General features: G+C 43.4%; 1 protein-coding gene across 5 annotated transcripts in view; it reads left to right on the top strand.

Annotated features, from left to right (window-relative positions):
- The window catches only part of LOC124183741 (protein Tob1-like), a 120,366-nt gene that overhangs the window by 53,652 nt on the left and 43,864 nt on the right, over positions 1 to 22,850 (top strand). The window contains exons 1-2 of one of the 5 annotated variants that reach the window (XM_046572657.1): positions 14,216 to 14,381; positions 15,363 to 15,505. The exons of 1 other annotated variant lie outside the window; for it this stretch is intronic. The gene's annotated coding sequence lies outside the window, so the exon portion shown is untranslated. Of the gene's footprint in view, positions 1 to 3,256; positions 3,276 to 14,215; positions 14,386 to 15,220; positions 15,506 to 22,850 lie in introns of those variants that run through there. 3 more of the 5 variants (XM_046572656.1, XM_046572660.1, XM_046572658.1) reach the window with 3 other exon arrangements.

Below are 22,850 nucleotides of genomic sequence, written 5' to 3'. Positions count from 1 at the left end.
ATATGAAAAGCGTATAAAACACGCGAAGAGAATAGTCGAGCACGTGCGCAGAGCACGCGTAGCCTTCTGCCTGGTTGTGCCAGAGCCGTTGCGCAATTAACGAGAGTGTAAACATTGCGTCGGCACGCCCGATGGACGCGCTTTTCAATGCGGTGTAATTCCCCCTTGCATGGAGAATTCCCGATTTTGCAAATTCGATACGCGCGGTGTTAACTTTGCAATATCACACGGAGGAAGGATGAGAGCGGCGGAATTTTAACGGGGTTGCGCAAGCCGTTGCGGATTCCGGAAGCCAACGGCGGAAGCGAATTCCGCCTATTATGCGGAAGCCGCGAATCGCTGCGTGCGGAGTCCGCAAAACCAAAGTTCGCTTCGTTTAGGCGGCTGGATTTGCAGCGCGTATGTATGACATGGTTTAACCTGTTTATACCTTATTGTGCAACGTCCTCGTTACCGTTCCCGGAAAGGAAGGTTGCACCGCTTGCGCAATTTCCCCGCTAACGCATCGCGACGCTGAATGACATTGGGCAGAAAAGAAGACTTCGCGACGTCGTCGAATATCGCATAGCATCGAAAACGGCACGACGGTTGCACAACTTCTCGAACGACGTTCACCGCATACTGATGTAAAATGCACGAACCTAGAGAATCACTCGCGGTGGGTAATGACGTTCTTCATCTCAAATGAGAGGAAAAAAACTGCGTGAAAAACGATACAGGCGAATGGTGGTAGGAGGTGTTTACCGGAATCATGAAAATCGGGTAACATCAATCTTGAGGAAAAGCGTGATCCGTTTCTTATACCAAACTATACTTCCAATGCCTTTGAAACAATTCTGCCAATTGCCATTGGATTCAGATTTCCGAGTATTCGAAACCATGATGATCGATTACTTTGACATCTATTGGCACAGCTCTTGGTTTCGTCGTTAAGTGTGGTTGGAGTTGGTCAACTTGTTTAACAATCGACGCGACAACGACAAACTGTAGAAGTGAAAAGAGACCGTGGGCGAGTAGCTTTTATCCCGGGTAAGGCATTGCCCCGTGTTGGTTGTTCACGAATGTCATAATTATGAGGAGGTTGAGCGTGGAGTGTGAAGAAACGGTACCTACCTCGAACCCGTACAATTCTCCGTTGCTCTTTGAAGCGGGTCTTGGTTTCGAGCGAACTTTCCTTTATTGTACGCTAAACTTGTCGGAGGAGAAATTTTCACTCAGGAGAATAATCAATTTAACGGATTGGCAATCGGGATAAATGACGCCTGATGTAAAACAACGATGATCAGTGCGATTCAAGCAACCCGACAGTTAAATGACCTGCCGGAACAGTCGGTACCGATCATCGGAAACCGGCTGCACTTTAATTCTACATCCGTTATTTCGGAGCCGAGTGCCGACCGTTCAGACCGGTGAAGTAAACGGGGAGCAAGTGGATACCGGTCTCGCTTTATTATTCTGGTCTATATAAAACATTAAAGCTCACGGTACTTCTCAACGACTTGGAACGAGAAACTCGAGGGTCCGGCTTTGCATAATGCACGCATTTACGATTATCGTTACGAACTCGATCGACGGTTCGAGTTCCAGACCATAAGCTGGCTCGCTTCAAATTGGCCGAGGAAAATCGAGGAAAATCAAATTGCACCTGCAAATTGCGAGCATGTTCCGACGCACGAAGACGTTCCGAGCAATTGCTGAAACGACGATGGAACTCGGCGAGTCACGCATCTGCCCGACGGACCAAATCTGATACTCGCGGTCTAGCCTAGCCTTGTAGCGACTAGTGTTCGGACCGCTGAACAAATCGTCTCCGCATTTACCTCTAAGTGGGTTTAACGAAACTAAATTGTGTCCGTGGAACGGAGAAGAGAGACATTGAAACTTTTGCCAGTGTCACTGACCCCCGACCTTCTTCCAATCACGGTACACTCCGTACGTCAGGCGTCACGAGTATGCTGCGGTCGCAAGCTAACGTCTCGTCCGACGCTATTCATAGACGAACGTCGTATTTCGGGGGCTGCCGTTTCTTTCCGAAAACTGTCCTCTTCCCGCAACGGTATGTAATGGTAGACGTGTCGAGAGCGTCAATTTCTCAAGGTCACAGCAATACGCCACGGAGAGACGATCTGCTCGGGATTGTGACCGAGTACAAGCGTTCCAAACTATGAGAGGATGATCGAGCTTGTTAGCTAACACCGAGTGTCCGCTACTCCGATGAACCGTTTCGCGAAAGTAGCCAACAAACCGAGCCCGCGAATTCGGCCGGTATAATAATGGCAACAACATTTGACGTAGCCAAGAATTCTCGAGCGCCTGCCATGCAGCAGGCTAAGGTAATAATAATATCCCGTTTGGCAGAGCAGCATCATCACCATCAGCTGTGGCAGCGGCAGTCGAGTGTTGTTTCCGTTACATAACTCAAATCCATACGCCTACTACATGCCAGAACAGCGGTACCTTCCACCACTCGAGTGGGTATTCAATTAACCACGGAGTACGAGAATTACGGTCACCCGACCATGATGCGGACCACTGTATAGAAGCCACCAGAAGGTAAACAAGAAAGCAACCCTCGTCGAAATGCTGCCTGTTGTTCCTTGACCGCCTCGCAGAATGAAGCGATCTCACGATGGCAGGAAGACGGCGTAACAAAAGCGGTTGTAAATCGATACGCAGTTTGTGTTACATCAGGGTGGTCCCTACCGGAGGTGTTGACGAATTTTTACCGCCAGGTAAGAATCTGAAAAAATCAGGCAATTGTCTTTTGATTATTGGAAATTGATTCGGGGAGTGGAACGTCAAAAATTCGTCAACGCCCTTGACAAGGACCACCTTAGTGTTACATGCACTACACAATCGACGTTCGTTGTGGCAGTGCAGTGGCGGCCCTGAAGGAGGGAAAGACCGTATGGAAATTCTGAAAGTGTCAGTGATTGAGTGCGGGAGTCGGGAGTGGAAGAGAAAAAGGGGAAATTCTGGGGGGTGGTGGCCACCCTCGCAGACGTCAGGGGCGGCGGTGGCGGGCGCTGATCGATAGCGTAACCCATTAACCCAGTGGCTTGGTGCGCAGACGCGTCTCTGAGGCGTCACAGGTTCCGTGGCGTCATTGGCGACTATCTCGGAATTTGGTGGGGAACGGGGACCCCCCTTCGCCCCCGGGATTCGGGGGAGGAAATAAGACCGAATGGACCGCGGGGGTTGACTGTTTCAACTCACATCCTGCACCAGACGCGCTCACCATTCCGCTCCGGTATATGGGCCAAAATTCACGACATGTACGTTAGCTTGGCATTCATAAAACGGATAAGCGCCTGGTCGGCCGCATTGACGGTGTTGTTTTTATCGCCGCTTCTCGCACCGCGTTGTTTTAACCTTGTAGCCTTATCTTGTGCACTTGAAAAAATCTCCCATTTTGATTCGACAGTTTAGGCTCTGCAGAAACACAATTCTCTCGTCGATTCGAAAGTATCAGGATAGTTTTGGATCGACATCAGACGGTTTTACGTCGACGTCGAGTAGTTTTAGACCGATCATATTAATGAGTAGTTGTGAGATTGACACTAAATTATACGTAGAAGCAGTAGAGGTCTAAACTCAAAATTTTGTTTCACAATTTGGCGTGTTCGTTACATGCAATTTATTGTTTCTTTTCTTCTCTACGGCTTATTCTCATTTTACCTCGGCCGAAGATTGAGGGTTTTTTGGTCGAGTCTCGCTGCGCGATATGTCATCGGTACGTGAGCCCGTTCATTTTACTCGGCCTGATAATTAGCGCCTTATCTTTAACAATAAGTCGGAGAGGTAAAGCGAGAGAGAGTGAGAGAAAAAAAGTTAATAAATGGGTGGGTCTAAATTGCTCCTACGTCCTTCTACGTCGTTTTGTCTCATAGACACGCGGCGACCTTGACGAATGTCTCTGCGTGTGTATAAAGATTGTGCGGATAGTATTTAGGCACATTATAAATACAAACGCGAGAATTTTTTTCCATCGATCGCTCCACGTCCACGCACCCTTAAATTTTATTTTCAAAACTTGTTTATCCACCGTTTATTACGTCCCTCTGTCACCCTTCAAGCCGAGTGATTAATCACCCTCGTAACAGTCGAGCTTCGTACTTGCAAACCTGTGAATTTTTCACTCCCGGTAGCCTGAAGACAGCCGTTGGTGGATGTAATCGCGAACGGTGCTTATAACGGGTGATGCAGGCACGAGGAGGAGAAGAAAACCAGAGGTGCGGAAATTGCGAGTGAATTACTGAACCGAATTAGTGCAGTGAATGCTGGGACCGCACCGCGTGCAAATTAGCTAATTATCATCCTGCACCGCGGTGGAGACTCGGAGGCGGACGCCACTTCTCTAACTTCGTATTTTCGTTCCACCCGCACTTACTTTGACAGCTTTCCCTTGAGAGTTGAACAAACAAGCCTTGAAGTGCCTAAACTCGACGGCGTGTTACAGCGGCTGGATGACTGCGTGTACGGGCTTATTATTCACAGGCGGATATACCACAGAGACGCTTGATATCAAGATGCTAATGCAAACTTGTGGAAGCCAAGAATTCAACAATCAAATTAGGTAATTGTCCCGTCCAACCGGAAGCCACTCGCGGTAATTAGATCCTTGAAAATCCTTACCGATCACCGTAACCAGCTTATAGTTGGGAGATTGCCTTCGGATTGTCCCGACGCGGAGGCGTGATTTTTAATTGAAGACAAACAGCCGGCTATCCGATAATTGAAATAAGCAAGGAACCTGGTTATCCCTTCCTCGCTCTCTTCGCCTCCTTTCTTCTCGCAAATCACGTTGCACACTGCCGGAAATTCACTCCCCGAAGAAATTCAACGCGACGATCTTACACCACGGGTTTTTAGATTCCTCCGTCAATGATTTCGAACGTATAAGTTGGGGGGTACAGCTTGGACGGTCTAAAATCATATCAATCTTTGGGAGTTTTTTTTTTTTTAATGAAAATGAAAACAGTTTGAGTAATCTGAGTTTGAGGGATTTATTGTTTACATTTTCAACAAAGGTTTTTAATATATTGACCCGATAGTTATCGACGTGAATCCTGTAACGTCGTTTCGTAATATCGGCCCCCGACTTCCCGTCCAGTTAGCGTTTCGGGAAACGGCAGAGAAAATCGTCTCTAATTCCGCGGAATCTGGAGGATGCCTCTCTGTACGATTTCCGTTCTATTGTTCCAGGGAATTAGACTGAAATAATGCCCTTGATTGAATTTATAATTAAATCGAGAGCAGACTCGCCCTGCTTTGATCCACCGCCTCTATTTAAATAAGAAGAACTCGCCTCGTTTTCACTTCCAATGCGGCATTCGGCGAGGAAAAATGTATTTCAGAACGCGTTCGTTCCTCGAGTTACTCACGTCGATTACTGTGCTTTGGTACTCGTCAATATTCTCCACCGCCACCGAATTAGCAAACACTTTAATTCCACTCAGTTGCTTCTATATTACGTCGTACTTTTCATCCGCCGCGTAAAAGAGCCAATTTTCACGGGCGAATTCTGAGACCCAGAGAGCTTGCGTGAGGGAGATTAAAGGCGACGTGGCATCGCCGCGATGAATTCGTCTTGCGGGATCGCTCGAGATCAGCGAGCTTGTTTGTCGAAAAGAGATAGCAAAAAACAGGGTACAAGGAACACCGTAGTTAGGAATGTTATTTCCCGGAGTGACAGCTAATGCCTGTGTAGTATATTTTTCAAGAAAAAATATGCTCTTAGTGCAAACTCGGTATTCGTAATCTCTATACATATGATAACAACAATGCGCGAGTATACTGGATGATAATCGGGGAAGAAGGGAAAAAATTTCCAGACACGATCAATTCTCTCTACCCTCGAACGGCGGCAAGCGTAATGGATGTTTGTGCCTGATTGCAGAGAAGCGCGTGAAGGATGGAAGGTAATTCATTCATTCATCGACACCGTGTTTGCGCAGACTGCAGGGTGATCGAATCGCTAACCTATTGACCCATTTCGACGTCCGATCGACTCTGGGTTTTTAGGCGCTGATCGAAAAAAACCAAAATGTTACCCCGATGCTTTGAAATCTCAGGCGTGACTTTGAGGAACGTCGACGAGACTTGAAGCGGCGGTAATCGATACAAGGTATTTTCAAATTGAGGTCGAAACTGATTTCCGCGCGGTTCCGAAATCATCGATGCTAATTATTCTCGAAAATAACGGAGTGAAACGGAAAACTGGCTGAAGAAAGTAGTTTAAGAAAAGAGGAAAGATATATTGTACGCGATATTTTTTCCAAGAGAAATCTTCTCCTCCAACCTTGTACAGTTTTATTGCGTTTCGATTCGTTTCCCCGGACTTTAAGCCCACGTAAAATCTCTACCGTTGCCCATTGCGAGTAGCAGCCTGGAGAACGGGAAAAGGGAACTGTGCCATGGAGGGCGAGATGTAGCAGCGGCGTAAATCCCAGAACCTTTGACCTTTCCCTTGGCAGGGGGGAGGCGGAGATCGGGGAGAAACTGCGCTGAAACAAACTGGCTGATTTCACCCTAGATTCTCGACTCGTTGGTCGCGCGTCTTGGAAACTGGTTCGAACTGTACGTGTGTCTACGTACGACGCAAGCCCGCTGAGCATCAAATAAGCAGAGCATATTATGAGTTCGGTTTTTCCTCTCTCCAGGGAGTTAAGAGAAGAACAGAAATAACGATCCTCGTAAATATAGCGTAAACGAATAAATTTTTACCAAATTTTCTAACGATCGTTCGAGCGAAATTCATTTTTTATTTTTTTTTTTTTTTAGGATTTAATATTTATGGACAAAGTTCGTCCTTCAAAAAGAGGACTAGAGTCGCGAAGAATAAGATTTGAAGACCAACTTCGGCCTCTTGCGCGAGTGGGAAATTTTTTTATCGGGAGAATATCGAAGTGAAGCAGATCGAGGGGTCTTAAAATGTGAGAGCCATTTCTGATCACTTTTTGTTAGTTGCACTGCGGCGAGGAAAGGAGGTATACGATCCAGAAAATAAGAACATGCGAGTGAAAATCCTTTACTCTTCGACTATTCGTGTGACCCCGAACGCTCCTCTCTCCGTGCAAAATCGCCTGGTTAGGTAATTACCGCAAATTTATGCCAATACACGAATAGGCGTCAGACCGCACAAACATGCTGCCACGGTTAAAACACCTACTTATCTCGCTGCACGAGAAATATTTGCACTCTACTCGCGATCAATTTTGTGACCATTTACATACCTGCAATGTAAAGATAACGCATACCCATTGTGACAGAAGGACGTCGAGACAGGAACTGATTACGATGGAACGTCAAAGCTTTAAAGCTTGCAAAATGGACTGGAGTATGACTGGATCTTTACTTCAATGTCCGAACACTCGTTCATCGTCAAAGACTCGAAGCAACTATCTCGACATGTCGAAAGAGTCATCGAGGATCATCAAGGACTGTGATAATCGTCCTTGTCGTTAGTCTTTAGTCCCTGATATTCGGACGACCAGGCTCGAAGGGTTGGTCGTAATTAGTTCGTGCAAATGGAAAGGTAGATGAGTGTCCTCAAGTGCCGAGACCAACGGAAGATCAACAGAGAGTGCAACAAGGGGATGATGGTGCTCTAGTCCCAAAGGAGACAAAGCACTGGGTTCTACCGTAGCGGAAACCCAGGAAGCAGCTTAACTTTCGTGCTTCTTCCGTCTCTCCTCGTCTCCCCACGGAGCGTAAACCTCCTTTACATCCGAAGAAGATACTGACCCGAGTTCCGTTCCACTGCTTATAATGCACTCACGAGTCAGCTGAATTATTCACTCTCTTTCTGTGCAGTTAGGTTTGCAGCTTTTATTTTTTCTCTGCAGCATCGATTCCACTATCTATTCATCTTCCTCTACCCGCGGAACTTCTGGATTACATGTCAAATACTCATATTCTAAATTTCCAAAGTTCTTCGGTTATCGGATGATCGTTGAGTCGACTTCGCGGCCATGACGCAATTGTTTCCAAATGAGAAATCGTGCCGTTCCAGTATAAAGTGTATGATATTTTTCTGATGAGGTGAAGCGTTCCGATGTGTCAAAGCCTCACGCTCCGGTATTTGGGTTAATATATACATATACGCGTGGTATTTGCCTTCGGCGACAAAAATATGATGATACATATGTCATCACCCACATGCGATACATTCAGTCTGGTACTATTGTAATTTCAGTAATCGTTACAGTACTCAACAGCCGAGAATCTTCTGCTGCTTTGTATCCGCGGCGCGGTCTTGGCGCGAAGAAACATAATGACACTTGTCGAAACCCGTTTTTTCCTCATCCTCTGTGTTGTTATTTTCTTTTTTCTTTTTTTTTTGTTCAAATTTGTTTATTTTTTCTTTTTGTTGTTGTTGCCTCTTTTCTCCCTCCATTTTTCTCCTCCGTAACGGAGTGCATGTTTGCCACGAGGACTATTCATATGGAGAACCGAGTCCGTCTTGTCCTTTGTGACCTAGGCAGAGGTCGCGGCATTAGCTTACACACTTGGTACTCATTATGCGCCGGTCTTCATTATTCCATACCCAGTCTGACAGAATAATTACCCATTTAACAGATAATCACTCGCTTCACAATACCGGATACTAATTTCACCGTTGGTTATGACACGCCTGTATACGTATACAACCATGGGGATTCTACACGCAGACGACAGTGTTTTAAAATTATTTACGTCTCGTGCCGAATTGTTATTATTATTATTTATTCGGTAGCGGAAAAAAATAAATCTTCAAGAAATTTGAATTCTACGTCTCTTTCTTGGGACCACATTTCGAACGCTTTTATGAAATTGATATTCCTGCATCCTCCCTGTAGGCTCATATACGACGAACGAGAACCAATTCGTAGGGATTTATTTTCGGATTTAGATTCAAATCAGCGGATACTCCGATCCGTATTTGAAAAAATTTCGAGTCTAAATCATCAGCTTTGAAAAGAAGAAAAAAAACTCATCAATTCCAATTTCTGTCGGTGCAGATCGTGTTGTCGCAGCTGTGTCGATCAGGTGTCTCAATGTGTATACATAACAATGTATCGCATGACGAATGGCACCATGGATCGAAGAATCAGTCCACCGGATAGGACTTTGTTAATCATTGAATCGTCCGTCTGTTCGCCTGTCTGTTCGACGACGCTGATCCCCAGACGGTCAGGTGATCTCTTAATAGTCGAAAAATACGTCAATTACAGAAAACCACCTGCTATTGGCTCCGGATCCTGATGTCACCTCGATTACCCTCTTCATCTTTCTCCCAGACCCGAAACGGCGTGAGGAATTGCAAAATGTGGGCGCTGATCCGATTTCCAGACGGTCAACCCGGCGATACTGACCCAACGGAAAGCTTCAGCCACTCGGAGTTTTGCGCCGAGTTTGATCAGCGATTCGGGAAAGGAACTCGATGACATATCGAATCGCTCGTTCAGCGATGCGACCCGCGATTAGAGCCAGTTCAAAGTCCCCGTAACGCGTTAAAACACACAAGCAGAGCGCTTTTATCAGTCAGTTTTAACCCTGACCCCTGTCCGTATCGCGCTGACCTCGTGACCATGCAACCTCCTCGTACAAACGGCGTGCCATTCATGCCCGTCACTTCGCGTGAGCGTTCCGACACTCCACGGAGATTAGAAAATTCGAGAGATGACTTATCAGTGCGTACAACGATGCCGATGAATCGCTATACCCTGATCTCTCCACAGCGCGATATCTGTCGTAAAAGTCTCCATTCCATATACCGTTCACATGAGCACATCGTGCATCCTGATTTTTAAGTCTCTCGTTCACGAGACAATTTGGACCAATTCGACGATTGATTTATCCGTACTTTTGCGGCACGTCTGACGGCCACGCCAAGTAGACCCATTACGGATGCTTCTCATTGTTTTGAAATTTCCGTTTTCGAAAGAATGCGAATATTCATAAAAATCAACGAATGCGTTTCTCATGACAAAAAGAAAAAAAAAACAAAAAAAAAACAAAAACATTCTTTGACAATTTGTTGAAGAATTTGTCCATAACTTTTGAACATTATTATTATTCAGATTTAATTTTCTTGTCGTTTTTATCGTGCTTGATTTTTTTCAGATACTTATCTTATCACAAAAACTATTCAACATCGTCGACGCGACTCACTTTTGGTCGACGACGTATAGCCAATACCTACACCCATTAATTTTACCGTCCAATTACATCGCGCGATAAATATATTGCTCACAGTTTGCTTTCAAGTTGTAAACACGACACGCGACTGTCATTGCTCCCGGAATCAGCGGGCTGCTTGTATTTCCTTCATCTGTGACCAGCCACTCGTCGGATGGCTGTGCACACAACCCGGTCTCAACCTTCGGTGTTATTCCCTTCTCTTATCTTGTCGTCAGGTATCAGTCACGATGCCAAGCGGCCGCGTTGGAAACGGCGAGGAAATTTCTCCGGCTCGTTTGTTATCGGGGTAAATCGAGCGACGATGAGCTTTTTCCAGTCTTGGAACGATTATACGATATTATCGATCAATCCTCAACGGCCATGCCGAGGCGAGCTTTGCTTAATACCCGCGTCGGAGGAGGAGAGCTTGCAAAGCTGACAGATGGTGCGGGCGTGCCGTCTGCGGGAACAGAGGACCAATACCGACGCGACGGGAGCCAGCTCACCGGACACGAGACACGGGACACTGTTTTCTACTTTAGCGGAAAAGTACAAAAGCTGACGCCGGTTCCGCGCGATACATCGCAAGCTTGCCAAAGGGTCGCAGCTTCTTTGCCGCGCGGTTAAAATTCGCACAGATCGTACGACGCTTCGGAATTATGGGCTAAACGAGCTTCTTGGGACGGTTGACCTTTGCACCTCGGCTCGTTGAGGGTTGATCGGAAATTCAACGAGGCCGAGCTTCGCCGGGATTCAAAAGCCGTAATCTTGAAATCCGCTGAATGGAGCTTCGTAACGATCCCAACTTACACAGGATATTAACGACACACGTACTGCACCCTAACCAAATTGGCTCCCTACCAGAAATTATTACGGGTCACCGAGTCTTCCCCCTCCCCCCCCCTCCCTCCCTCACCGCCTCGACGATGGGGTCTAATGACCGAGGCAAGTTTGCGAGAGACATTGAAAATATTGTTTAAAAATTTCACCGGCAAATAAGTGTGAAACTCGGTTAACTTCATGTCCCACTACTGTGATTTACTTCAATGCGAACTTCATGTGTGCCAGAAACAAGCTTGCCCGTCATCTCAACGACTTCATTCGGGTTTAAGAAAAATCTGAGAAAAACCCATTTAAAGTTTCAAAGGCACTTTCAAACGCTTTGCAAATGTGCGCATAACTTGGAGAATATCTGTCGGATCGACGCGAAACTTACTATTTATTTATACTTGAATGTACGTAAAATATAAAAATGGATTTTTGAAAAATCCCGACTAACTGTCACCCCTTGGATCGTTGAGGAAACGTTCTTCGAACCTCGTGCCGAGCTTGCAGCCTGCGCGAAAATGCATTTGCGAAACGGTCACATTTTCTCACCGCAAGCCACATCTGCGGAAATTGTTAAAGCGTTACCTGCCTCTTCGGGTTTTAAAAAGTTAACAGGCGCGCTGCGCAGCCACACCCATTTCGTTAATGGACCTCTTAACGATCATAATAATTGCAAATGCAAACAGCTATGCTGCTGCAGAGAGTCCGCTGAATTATGGCTGCAACATGAGCGGAGTGGCTACGCTTCCGGTGCTCGTTCCGCAGGTGTTAACGGTCGAACAATTGCGAGAAAATAATTTATAGAAAGTTGTCGAAAGTTTTCTTAACGCCGTCCAGCATCATCGTCGTACTTGTGCCACAGCGGCATTGTCGCGCGGCGTTAAAGCTCGATAAAAATAGGCACCGGTCAGGTGACGGTAAATTAAAAATCGCTCGACGTTACCCTCGCGTCATTGGTTATAGGTATTATTGCCTTTGCGCGTACGAAAAGCCTGGCGTTCGTCAGTCGGTCTTGCGATATGTTATCACCGGGCGCAAATGGTTCGTTGCGGTTTTTATTGGTCGGCGATAAGGAACCAATAAACCGTTTCACGTGTCGCCGTATTTTGCCTCGATGCTCGTACCTCTGTGACAATAGGAGAAAATTACGTAAAGGATGACGTGAGATTTTCCTTTCCGTTTTTCCTCGTTATCTCTCTCTCTCTCCCTCTCTCTTTCTTACGCATCCCGCAGATCGATTAGTCGCATCACCAATCGTCACTGAACATTCCAAACAAGAAAAATGCTGAAACTTTGTTTCGTTATCGTTAAAAAAAATTCAGGTTGTTATTGCTATCGATATTTACGGTTTCCGCAAGCATCGTGCGGCTAGGTGCAAACCGGATGTTGGTAAAAAAAGGATTCTAATCGTCTCGCGGTTTCCATTGCGGAAATGCACGCGTCTGCACGTAACACACTCGCGTTGAAAATACGTCGGTACATGTAGAAAGATTCAACGCACGGCGTCTGTTGCCAAGCGATAATCTCCGAGTTATCCGGCTTTATTCTACAATCGTTCGTTGCGGGTTCAGCGCGTACAAAGTACACCGTGCTTACAGCTAGACGCGCGACACGTAAACATATAAATACAAATGTAAACGTATACGTGATACGCGAAGAAACGTAGATGTGCAAAACATACATCGCGTGCAACTTCCGAGTCCGTCATTAATATATTACAGCCGTAACCACAATCTGTGTGTGAACGATGCAGAACTAATTGAAATCATTAACTTGTACGTAATCGCCACGTACGTCTCTGTAACGTCACTGTACAGTCGTTACTCACATTCATTGTCCGCATATCTGTACGTGCATGGAAATCTATCCGCCGCGACGACACACAAACCTTGACCTGATCTACGTCTCGCTCGAAAACAGAAAGAAATATTATAAAATTTCGTAAAAAGAAGTTGTTCAAATCAGTTACGACGACTTGGGAAGTCGTCGTTTCTCACCTATATATACGAAATAAGACCGATTGCCCTCATTTTACTTTTTTGTTGTTGTTTTTTTTTTTTTTCTTTCTCGTTTGCTTTCGTATGTATTGTAAAATGCGATTCAACGATTTTTTACACATCATATTAACAATAACAATTACGCTACACTTGAATTCGTATGATCTGGACGCAGCGGACTGTGATATCGCGGAATAAAAACTCCTCCGTCGAAGTTACATACGAAGGCCAAAGTGTCGAAGAGTTGAAAAGTTGAAAATAACAAAGAGTATTAATTTTGTATCGTTTTCAAATGAAGTAAAAAAACGTGATCGACCAATGTCTTCGAGCACCAAAAATCAGTACAACCATACCGCACAGGTAACAGTTAACCGGATGCACGCGTGGCGAATTTCAAAAAGAAGAAACTAGGCGATAACGACTACGTACGTACATCTGTAAATGTGTTGAATAAAAAACGCAGCGTGTAAAATTTTTTCCCTCAAAACAACCCGGCAAGCGTACGCGCAAGAAACGACGGCTTCGTAAGGGGGGTGGGGAAAAAATCGTAAGGGTAGTGGTAACGGGGGTAAGTAATCCCGAGAATAAGGGCCGTGCGGGGACGAGTTTCGTGGGCGTGGGCGAGGGCGAGGGCGAGGAGGAGGGCAGGAAGTCCGGGGGTTGATTCGCGCGCCCTCTACGCGAGCGCTCATCGACGGGGGTGGTTTGCCAGAGGCGCCGAGGGGAAGCGCTGCGGGGGAGGGTTGGGTGGGGTGAATGGGAGGCTCTGGGTTGGGGTGGGGGCGCCGTGTCCCAGTGGCACTAATGACGTCCCTCCCCCATCATCCCCCATCATCCCCCATCCACCCCCCAAGCCCCGCGGGCCACTTCGCGTGGCCCGGTTCCCCCTGTGACGTCACCAGCGTCGTTCCCCCTTACCTCGCAAACCCGTCCTCCCACCTTCGTTCCACCCCCAACCCCCAACCCTCAACCCCCTCCCCCCGCCGCACAGGCAAGGCGCCACCTGCGCGAGAACCTTACGGGAACATTGTGCGGTGTGTACGTCGTATACTATCGGCCGGCGGAGAATGGAGGAGGGGCGGGTGGAGAGGAGAGAGAGAGAGAGACAGAGAGAGAGAGGAGAGGAGAAGAGGGCAGTGAAGTAGGGGGAGGAGGAGGAGAGAGGGAGGCAGCCGCGAAACTCTCGCGGTCCCAGCCAGCCGATACTCGCCAGTCTACCGTGGTGCCCCGTGCCGAGTACAGCTACACTCCATTTTATACCTAGTTACAATATTAATACATAACAAATATAACATACATATATATATATACACGTATAAAATAATATATATATATATGTATATACATATATTACACACATACGCGTGAGACGTATTATCGAAACATATATACGTACGTACGTACACATTTATATAACACGTATATGCATATACATACATACATAAATAAATATCCACCCATCTGAAATATAAATCTTTTTATATATATATATGTATATGTATACATAGTCGTTGTGTGCATATAGATACGGAACCGTGTGTGAATGTGTGTGTGTGTGTGAGTTTGTGTGCGTATGTGTCGATGGGTGGGTGCATCGCGCGTATGTTGTTAATTAACTTTTCGTTGTACTTTATAAATCTGACTTCGCGAAAAGACGACGACGCTTTGCTATTATTATTTTTATTCGTTTTACTGACACCGCAGGATATCGCAAGACGAACGACAGTTTTTTATGACTGATAACGTAATATATTGTATCGTGGATGTCGTATGTTGTATACACGTGGGAATACGATTTTGAACATTTGAAGAAGAAAACGAGAACGTAAAAGGTGAAAGAAACGAATGCGAGACTCGTGGATTCGAACATTTTTGGACGTGCGTCTGATAATAGTCGTCAGGCGGGCATAAGATTGCATTTTTTTTTTTTTGTTTATAATCTTTTTCTTCACCTTCGAAGCTAATCGTACTCGATACTCGATCTGTAAACAAAACAAAAATGAATAAAAAACGATACGTGAGAAAAGCAAGAATAAACAATATTGAAAAATCATAAACGAACAAAAACCGACTAAATTCAAGTAAGAAAAAACTCGAGACATCTCCTGAGAATCATTTGATATTCTATGCACATACATACATACATTTCGTATATAAACGAAAAGGATTTAACCGATCGATTTAAAATAATAAGAAAAATATATTTTCTCTCAACGACGATATAAATTTTCAAATTCATCCCGACTGCATCGTGTGTCTCTGCGTGCGTGTGTATGATTTTTTTTTTTTCTCTTCATATTTCCTATCGTCACCATTCATTCGACAAGTTTTATACCATATTTGTACGCACACCGATAATAGTATTTCTCACAGGATTGATATTCGAAAAGTCAACGCGGTGTGTTCTGTGAAAAGTTCCAACATTATACGCGAGTGCTTGAAAACGGACAAGCCGAGTGTTTTACTTACGTTACTTCGATCCTCACCGTATGGTGGATATGCAGCTATAAAATCAAGTGAGTAGATTGTGAAAAGCCAAAGGATTACTATCCATAGTTTCGTTTTTAAAAAAAAAAATTCTTTTTTCTACCTTTTTCTTTCCCTCTTTCTGTCTATTCCTTCTTTTTTTTTTTGTTTGTTTTTCTTTTTTTCACGAGAACCTGTACATCAAGTGACGACTCTAATTGCAATATTCTTCATAGAATTATACACAGCGGCCTGTGAGCCTGATGTTGAATATGAAATTATTCACAATGATAATTGAAGATTGAAGAAGAAGAAGAAGAGAACAATAAATGGGAAATGAAAACGATAACGAAACAAAACGAAAAGTAGTGAAATTTTGAACGGCATCGCGTCAATTAGGCAACCTGTTGCGGGCCTCGTTGGCACCGATTTCTTGCCGAGATTGCATTGTATTTAAGAACGCATCATCTGTCATGGTCGAGTTATTTTTGAAACGACTCGTTCCGTCGAGCTCGCCTCTGACTGTACGTGCGTGTGTGCGTTTATATGGGCGTGTTGTAACTGCCCCAGATTCCATCTAATTTACCAATAGTTGGTCCAGTTAAATTTGTATATCGTTCCGAGGGCGCGGATTTAGGACCTGCGATATAATTATCGTCGTCGAAACGTATCGTTGCAACGAGGAGCCCGATTTTTCCTTATCCCCTCGTTTCTCTTACGCCCCCCGTTCAAAAATCCGTTCGAATCCAGCAAAAATTTCTCATCAACGGGTGTTAATTAAAAATATGAGATATGGCGTTAAAAAAAAAAATTAAAAAATTACAGACTAGACAAGTATAGAAAAATAATTAAAATTTTACCCGTTTTCGCAAGGCTCGTGTGTACATACGTGCCAAATTTTATCCCTGCCACGATAATGATCGGTATAACGAAACTGGCTGTTGTGTAAAAAAAAAAAAATCTGGGAAATAAAAAATCGTGAACAACGCAAGTACGAAGAAAAAACGTTCGATCGCACGTTTTTTCTTTACGATTATCGCAAGTACGATAGAAACCTGTTACATTGAGATCCGGAAAACCGCCTGCCCATAATTAGTTGATCAAACAAACAACAGACTCTACAAATATAACCGCACAACGATTATCGATGATGTCAAAATACCGCTGCGGAAGAAAAGCTGCGAAGCGTTGCACGTGTCGCGTCTGAAACTGGCCGGATCGGATCGATCGATACCACCAATTTCAATCAATGCCCCCCGATATCGCTGGTTGTGTAATTCCGTGATTGGTTCCGCTCCGCTTCGCCTGACACTGCAGACGTTCCGCTTCCTTCCGTTATTTTTATTTTATTTTATTTCTTTCGTCCGATTGATGTTCGCTTTTGTTAATTTATTTTCTTTTTTTATGACTAATTTACGAGGTACGTTTGACACGCATTTAAAAAACATAGTTTTTTGCACGCAGATACTGGCACAAAGTGAGAATAATCATTTACAAGATAGTGAAATTCGTGAGGTTAATGTATCGATTCATTTCTGGGAACAATGATTATTTCGTGACTGTGGGATCGTGTCTGAATTTGAGAAATCCATTTTTTAAAATCAAAGTTTATTCAAACTCTTTTGAATTCAATTCGTTCCAAATTTTCAAAACGATCATTTTAGTTTCAATATTTCGTTACATTGTAACGAGACTGACTTCAATATGATTCATTTTTCCTATCTTCGGTTACATTTCTTCTATCTAACGTGTTCCAATTTAATTGCTGATTAGTTTTCACGGCATAGTTGCCGCGTCACGTGTTCGGTCGATCTCTTTTAATCAATTTCAACGTACAGGATTCTAATACCGCTAATTATATTCGATCAAAGAAATTCGCCGGAGGGAATTCCCCGCGTTTTAGAAATTTATACGCGCGTCAGACGTCGATACGTCCGAACACAAATTCGGACGATCAAGTTTTTCGCCGTGGAGAAACCGCGTTAGATTCTTAACACATCGTATCGTCGATCCGATGACGAATCGAACAATCTATACATGTAGCCGCGCATTTACCGACACTTAGGTATTTATACACGCGGATGACGTAAACAGGACGACGATTCCAATTGCAATGAAACGAATTCAATTCCGATTGTCAACCGCACAAAACGTTCAGCTGGCGTACGATACGAGCGAAATGCGCAGCTCGAATGCGCACGGCTTGAGAATAAACTTATCGACTAGATATATATGCATATATATATAATTTATCACTTGACGTAATATTTATAGAAAATAATCCATATTACCGCCCTGCCTCGCGTTGTGGCTTGTAACACAACTGATCCGAAAGCGTATACCTCTACATACATGTGTATTATTGAAACGCGGAATCGCTTATATATGCACACGTATAGATATAATAATAACTTGTAAGAAGTCACGCGAAGTTCGCGAGTCGTGACGCAGTCTAGTTATATATTTTTGCGTACAGCAATATAGTCTCGATCTGTGCTGCACGCATGATGTGCAAAAATAAATTCGCGTGTCACGTGTTTAGGTATAATGATGGCGACGATGACGACGATGATACAAATTACGCCTCTGCGGTTATGACGTTTCATCCGCTACGCGTAAGGAGGGAAGATTTTTCTCTCTTCGCGTCGATTCAAAAATACTCGGACGGCAAATGCCTGACTGATAGGTGCCTGAGACTTTTTAAATCGCTAAAAATATTGCTTCGAAAATACGTGACAGCCTTCGTTTGAATTTAGGTCTCGCCCTGATTTCGGACCGTCTTCTAAGCTCCGTTTTTTTTTTTTTTTGTTGTGTCTCTAAGCTTTGTATGTTCTAATTATTTCGATCTATTTTTTTCCAACCACCGTGAAAAGTCTAACCGATGTTTTTGAAAAATATATTCAATTCTCAGCGTGCAAGGTCAATCATTGTAACGAATAGTTGGACGTGTTTAAAAAAAAAAATTTTCCTCGAATTTGTTGCCGTGCACTGAATTGTTGTTGAGACGTCAGGAAGAAAATCGATGAATCGCCTCAACAACTCAAGCAAAATCAATTAAAAAAAAAAAAAAATACTATACACGGACACACTTGACACTGCAAACTATAGTTTCAGAGAGAATAATCCAATTTTGAAATTCACGGTATATAATTTCTTGAGTTCGCCAAGTTCTTTATCAGATTAGGTTAGGTCAAGGTAAACTCTACGCCGTATTAGAGATAACAAGTCTATATAGGTATGTATTTATTCAGAAGCTACGAATAATTTTTGCTGCACATCGAATCCGATACGATGGTATAACGAGTAAAAATAAAAAAAGGAAACATTACGGAATCGATTATCGGAATTTAATCGATGTAGAAGGAAAAGGTGAAAAAATTGACAAAAATTGAATCGCCCCTGACATTTTTTGCACCAAATTAAGGGTGAAACAGTCCAGTCGTCGGACTGCAACGCTGGAAAGGAAAATGCACGGGTGTAGAAAAGCGAATCCCTTGGAAAGCCTCGCGTCGTTCTGGGCGCGTCTAGCAGTGGGTCGAACCTCGGTGTTTGCCTCACATATAACGACCCAATTCGCGCTTGATCAATAACCGACCCCCGCCCCGCTTCGTCGGCCTTTCCTCTCCGTTTCCCCGTTTCAGCGTTTCGCCATTCTTGGCTATCTCGGCTCTTCTCGCTACCTACGTACGTACGCCAAGTATGACTAACAATGACCAAATGTAAGCGATTATTTTTACTCGTAATCGTTTTTTTTTCACTCCCTTTCGTTAAAGTATAAATTATTGTCAGTTGTCTTGCTTGCTAAGTAACTATTTCATATAACAAGTGAAAGATGAATGAATATTTTCACCTGATGTTGAAAAATATTTTAATGAAACTGTAAATTGTCAAGAAAACTTTTCAGCTATTAAGACTAGGTACTGAAATTTACATGAAATTTTGGTTTCAAAAAAATACCAAATAACCGATAAATCGATTAATTTTTACCGAAAAAATACTCTTTCATTCGGGGTTCCATTTAGTTTTTCTGTTTTTTTTTTTTTTTTTTTTGCTCCAGAAGATTAAAACTACAGCTAAGAAAAATTTCAGCGTCTTTGCGATAACGCTTTGAACATATTGTTCAAATTACAAGAAAATTTAGTTCAAGTATCCGTTTGCACAACTGTTTACTGCGCTTTTTTCCAGTCAAAAAAAAGAAGCCTTGACATGAATATATTATATTCATCGCTGAACGAACGTCAACTTATCGCAATAGTTGAAATAAAAAATAAAGTTAGACCATCCATAATTAGAAAGATAATAGTAACACGGTTAACTTCAAAATTTTCTGTTCACTGTTACAAAAATTCCTTTACTTTTTCCATAAAAAAGCATATTTTTTGGTCTATAGTAAACATTGAAAATATACAAGTTACTCGTTCTCTTCTCCTTGCAATTTTTCCACCCCTTACATGGTTTTGAATATTTTACTGCGGTTTCGCAATTACGTTGCCTGTGCGTACAATTCGGAGGCGATGTTAAATCTGAGGCTGAATCATTCAACACTGAATTTTCTTAGCCCGTGTGCGTACGTAGGTTTATACGTATACATTCATATATCACAACACGTATGGTTACATATATTTATTTTTCGAGGATCATATTTTTGGCGCGTCAAAACAGCACCGGCCAAGAATTCGGCGTCTCGACTTTCTCGGCCCGTGCAAGAATCACGCACATTACACACTCTGTGCAACTTGGGATTGTATCAGGGTATGGCTAGTCATCGGTCCTTTAAATATAGATACCGATACCTCTCATCTCCTCGCCAAGCTCCGTACCACGTGACCGGGGACAGGCCGCAGAGGCTTTTAAACACAGTTTGTCCCAGGGATGTACAGAAATAGGAGACAAATTCACAAACCGCTTGAACTGTCTATGGACGCGGTATGATCGACTCTGCAGATATCACTGTTGGAAAAATTTAACTAACAATAAACATAATTTCGCAACAGGTCCGTTTTGTGTTTAATTGTGTCATTCGTTACGTTTCTGATGAAATGAACATGATGCAAATATTTGTCATTTTAACGTTTAATTTGTAAATTTTACTTTAAAAAATTGTTAAATCAATCCAGAAACCTTACAGGACTTGATGGGACATTTTTTCCTTCTAACCGTGTAGGTAAGATTTTTTTCTTTCAACGGGCGAAGCTTGATAAGGAAATTTGAAAAGCTTGATTTTTTTTTTTTTAATAGTAGAACATCTACCGAAGGTTCGTTTTTTCTTTGAGTAATTTCTTTTTTTTGTTCCAACACCGTGTATAACGTTTTATCAAAGTTTCGCAAAAATTTTGTTAACGCAAAATTTTAAAAGTCGTTATTATAGTTCCCTATATTTGCATCTCGGGAACGAATCTACAGACTGTTCTTTTTTTTTCTCTACCTTCTTTATTCTGTTTTCATTTCGCCGTTCTGTCTGGCTTGTTTCATAGAAACATACGGATCCTGTTTCTACGAATCGGAGCGAAAAATCGCATCGTATCAACGGGTCGCCGCCTCTCGCAGCGCGTGAGTAGTAAAGATCCGTGGAGGTCAGGCAACGCAAGTGGAAATCCGTACGTGTCGAACTTTCATACTCTAGCCAACTGCGATCCTCTGCAATTTCATTCATGCACATTGCAGGAAAAACGCAATTGAGAAGAAAAAAAAAAAAAAAAGAAACGAAACTAAATTTCTGAAACGTGTTTCTTTACTCAAATTCAAAGGTATTTTCAGTCAATATATACGAAAATTCCGTTCAACAAATAGTTAAATTTTAGTTTCGTTGGATCATTATTATATTGGATCTCGTTGATTTCGTCTCTGGATTAAATTCAATTATTCAAACTCGGTAACGGATTTCTTTGAACACTTTTGCGACGTCCTAAAGTCTGCACACCTATCCAACTGTAAATAATTCATGATAAATCCGTCGAGGTGTATCAAAGTCCGAAAAATGAAAAAGGCGACAAAAAAAGTCTCCGCGTAATTTCTGCAACCGATTCCAAAATTTGGCCGCAAAAATCTCTCCGTCTTTGAAATCCCAGTGCTGCACGCGGCGCAAATTCAGACGCAATTTGCTGCTGTATTTGCATGACTTTTTTTTAACAACGCGTGTGTGTGCGTACGTGTGTGTGTGTAACCTACGCACGATGTGCAGATATTTAGAGAACGCTCGAGCTGCGGCTGACTAACTTTAAACGCTATTTTAGAAAGAGCCGTTGCTGTTGGCCACCAAAATTATCCACCTCTGCAGTTTACAACCTTTAACATTATAATATGTCCCACCGGGTTTATGCGCGGAATAATACGCGGATCTGCGGTGCTGACTCAAACTAAAGTCGTATTAAATTAACACGCGCAATATTGCCACAGCTGCAAGCTGCAGCAGCTGCGTGTTATTCGAAAATGTGATATAACGGCGTTGAGGCGCGAGAGCTTTTAAATATCTAAAACGTGTCCGTCTTTTCGCCTTTCCATAAAAAGCTAAGGCTGCCAGCTTTATCCGGTTTTCGAATCGGGGAGAAAAAAGGAAAGCTCGGGAGGTAAGGAAGCGATGGCGTCGCGGGTAAAACCGGCGGCTCGATCTCGTGCTTGCAGCTTGCGTGCGCGTTACGCGCGGTCACGTGACAAACGATCCACCCTGTATATATATATATGTGTATATACGTACGTACATAAATATGCGCATACGTACAAGCATACATACGCCGGACGCTCGCGCAGACGACCCATATATTTATAAATGGCGAAATTTAATACCCGACTGCGAGTAGACGCATTTTTCCAAGATCTTACGATACGCACCGACGGCTTCTTCGTCGCAAAAGAAAAATAGAAACAAGAAACGATTCTCTCACGGCTAATTCGAGAAGAAAAATGAATCTGTCAAACAACATCGAGACGTTTTAAAGAAATAACGATTTAATAGCTTGTGCAAAAATTTTCAATAATTTATGGTGATTGATTACCGGTTTTTTCGGGTCCCCCCCCCCCCCCCCCTGGTTTCTCCTCCATATTTAATGTATCAGGACACTATTGTTCGCCAATTTTTTGCTCCCCGAACAAGTTACTCGATCTCACGATCGTGATATCACGCAATGCGTGAGCGTAAAACGCTCTTTAATCTTTAATCTTTCATCTTTCATCTTTGAATGAACGACGAGGCGGGGATAAAACGTCGATCGGTCCAACAATGAAACGGCGATGATCGCATGTTTCGAAACCCGCGCAAAATCCTCTATTCTCTTGCCTTGTTGTAACACACACGTTTTACCTTAACGGGAAACAGAGCCCCAAATCCGAATGTGTATGCAGACTTATTGTCTTCTTAAGACTTCGTCATGTCTCTCTATGACTCATGAATTCCAGCTG

The sequence above is a fragment of the Neodiprion fabricii genome, chromosome 5 (genome assembly GCF_021155785.1).
Source record: "Neodiprion fabricii isolate iyNeoFabr1 chromosome 5, iyNeoFabr1.1, whole genome shotgun sequence".
In the NCBI taxonomy this organism is placed as follows: Eukaryota; Metazoa; Arthropoda; class Insecta; order Hymenoptera; family Diprionidae; genus Neodiprion; species Neodiprion fabricii.
The sequence above is the reverse complement of the archived record's forward strand: the minus strand, read 5'-3'. Positions and strand labels throughout refer to the sequence as shown.